Genomic DNA, 3,224 nt, shown 5'->3' with positions numbered 1-3,224 from the left:
CTGGAAAAGAGAAAGAGAGAGGAACAGTTGGTTAAAAAGAAGAGCAACAGCTATTTTATTTCTTTGGAATGCGGAGCAACACAGGCATATCTGAAATGCAATGGTTATTCTAGGGCACATCACATTGTCTACATGGTCCATTATACAGAATTCTGGACTCAATTTCTTCTCCAGGGTCTGTGAATAATCACTTCCTTTCTCTAGGCCTTAATTTCCTCAGTCAATAAAATGGGGAAAATTATATATACTCACCTTAGAAATGCATTTAGTGACAAAGCTCTGTGTAATAGCTAATTGTGCAATATCATTAATAAAGGAGGAGACAGCTGCTAAGTATCTTGGGACATATTCACATCCATATCAATGATAAAAGTTCTATGTTTGCTTTACTTTTCTCATCCAATACTTATGATTGAAACTTGAGAATATCTGTTCTAACAGGAAACTTTGCTTTCCCTTGCTATGAATAAAAAAATGAAACAAAACATTACTAGCTCAAAAATGTGAAAAGAAAAACCTTATTTGAGAATGAAATAAAAAAAAAACCCAGAACTCAGTGACAGACACTCTAGGAAAGGCCAGAAGACTTAGATACACTTACACACTAAATATCATTTGGATTTTGCTCTAAAAGTAACTTTGCAGACTGCTTGCACATTTTCTTGAGTCACCCGCTTGAAGCAGTGAAATGATATTTGTATTAAGAACAATCTTGGTAAGAAACAGTATAGAAAAAAGATTTAAAAAAGGTAAATGAGGATTTTGAGAAGTTTGGCAGTGGGGTAGAATAATCATCAACATGAGGGCAGCAGCATGTTCCCCACCTTTCCACCACAACTACCTTTTAGCATGAAAAACTTCTCAATTCACGCATCAGACTGATAGCAAATGACTTGAACAATTCTGACAGCTATTTGTATTTGCACTATCTAGGGTATAAAATAATACTTTCTCAAATCTGTTCAATATGGCAGATGCTGGTGAACAGCACTATTACAAACCAGGTGCCCGTTAAGGGTATAAAAGCATGACAAGGCTTAAATTGATGCTGCCAGGGTGATACTTTGTTCTTTACATCTCAGAATCCATACTGTCTGTCTCTATTGGCTGTACTGTGACAGTCTCACTAGGCTAAAGAAAAGATTCATTCTGCTGTGGCAAAAAACCTGAAGATACCGTCTTTGACAAGCACAAATTTTAATTAATGTACTCACTGTGAAGTAGCTGCCGCCAGGAAAAAATGAACAGAATTTTGGCTTAAATACCCTAGACATCAAAGAACAGTTCCAAAGAGGTCCACATAAAAACCTGGATGGTAGCAACTCAAAGCAAAAAATAGAAAGGTCTTAGCCAAACTATGAAACATCAAGGAAACTGAAAAAAAGAAATAAAAAAGAAAAAAACCCTGAACCATTGCTTTTTATTTCTGCTAGTCATCTTTTGGACACATGGGCAATGATTTCAAATAATTGTACATAATACTACTAAAGCCTTGGGTTATGTGTGAACCCATACGTGTCAGAACAATGGAAGATAGTTATATAAGATGATGATCGCTACATGAGAAATACACATACAAATAGTTGTGGGGTCAGGGTTCAGGGCTGAGCCTGCCACATGTAAGTAAGAGACGAGTATCACAGCTAACGTGAGTCCTAGTTCAAATTCAGTCCGTTATTTGGAGTGGATCTGAGCAATTTTTGCTGAAAGTTCTTGTATTTCCCCAAACAATATGCTTCAGATCAAAGCTTGTGCATACACACATGTACACAATATAAACCCAAGGATTATTAACTTATATTAACTTAAAATAAGAATGCCAAAACCTACAGATGAAATGTATTTCCATTATAATTCTAGTCTGTCTGCAACTGATTGTCATATACATTCAGCCTCTTGGTACCTAAAGATGATTCTATCACTGATCTACCAAAGGCTAAATACAGCTACAGGAGACACAGATTAGAGGATCTGACCACTTAGCATAAGCGGAGCATGAAAGTAAACAACATGCTCATGCTAGTAAGGTTGAAGTATTATTCAGCTGGTTAGATCACATTCCCACATGGCCTGTAACTACAAATTAACAAGTCAAGACAGACACTCCTAAAAAGAAGTTTTGCACTTTTCAGGAAAAGTTCAGAAGTAATTTTTGGAGAAGACAACAGCAGCTGCTGTCAGGCTTCCTGCAACTGCAGGAATTTTTCAGGTGTACACAGTGCACTATTAGATGGTGATCAAGCATAATGAATTATAAACCAATTATAACATTGTACATAGGAACCAAATCACTGAATTTTTTTGTAAGAAAAAGGCAATGTTTTTCCTGAAGTACCAACAGCGTACCATTTTATTACTAATACTTAATCACATGGGTCATTTGATTGGCTTAGTTAGTGAAAGGGTGCTGTCCTCCAAGATTAATTCATAATTAAAAGTAATAAACAAGGTTTTGGTCTTATCAAGATGTACTATCAAGAACATTTACCCATCTTTAATTTTAGAGAAAGATTCAAAAATAGAGCAGAAAAATGTATTTTTACCCTTGTGGCCACTGTTGCCACAAAATATCAAAACAATCCCCCACTACATAGCTGAAAGGGGAATAAATATTGTATGTTTGAATTGTTTTAAGAAAGCAGTGAAACCAATTAGGGATATCTATAAAGGAGAAGAGTGTATTACAATTTTATTGTCTGAAGTTCTGAGTAACTACTGGTTCACAGATGTACAGCCATTATTTGGAAAGCACAACTTCATACAAAAATTGATTGAAACTAAAGGTAAGAATGAGCACAGCATATCGTAACTATGGGCACAGTTTGACTCTCCATTGTTTCCACTCAGGGATGACCATCCTCACCATCTAGACAGAACCCAGACTACTAAACTAATCAAACTAAACACCCAAGATGCAGACAACAAATTGCAATGCAAAAAGTTAAAGTGCAAATTTATAAAAAAAAAAATTAAAAAAAAAGAATCAATGCTTATATTCAACCTTCCTCAAATGGCAACAATTTACTAAAGGAACCAGTATGTCAAAAGCTGGTCTCAAGCTTTTCACTGCACAATAGGTAAAACTGGAGGAGGTCTTGAGGAGTAACAGTTTGCTTTAGTGAGTTTTTGGGGAAGGTAGGTAGAGGGCCATCTAGGAGTTGTTACTTTGTTCTGGTAGAAGACATAGAATTTACAAGTCATTGTGTTAGATGCTGTACAAACAT

The 3,224-nt window shown here is 35.8% G+C and overlaps 1 protein-coding gene across 1 annotated transcript in view; it reads right to left on the bottom strand.

Moving 5' to 3' along the window:
- The window catches only part of MORN1 (MORN repeat containing 1), a gene marked incomplete at its 5' end in the record, with an annotated part of 180,856 nt that overhangs the window by 29,302 nt on the left and 148,330 nt on the right, over positions 1-3,224 (bottom strand).

This window comes from Falco punctatus, assembly GCF_963210335.1.
Source record: "Falco punctatus genome assembly, chromosome: 3".
In the NCBI taxonomy this organism is placed as follows: Eukaryota; Metazoa; Chordata; class Aves; order Falconiformes; family Falconidae; genus Falco; species Falco punctatus.
The sequence above is the reverse complement of the archived record's forward strand: the minus strand, read 5'-3'. Positions and strand labels throughout refer to the sequence as shown.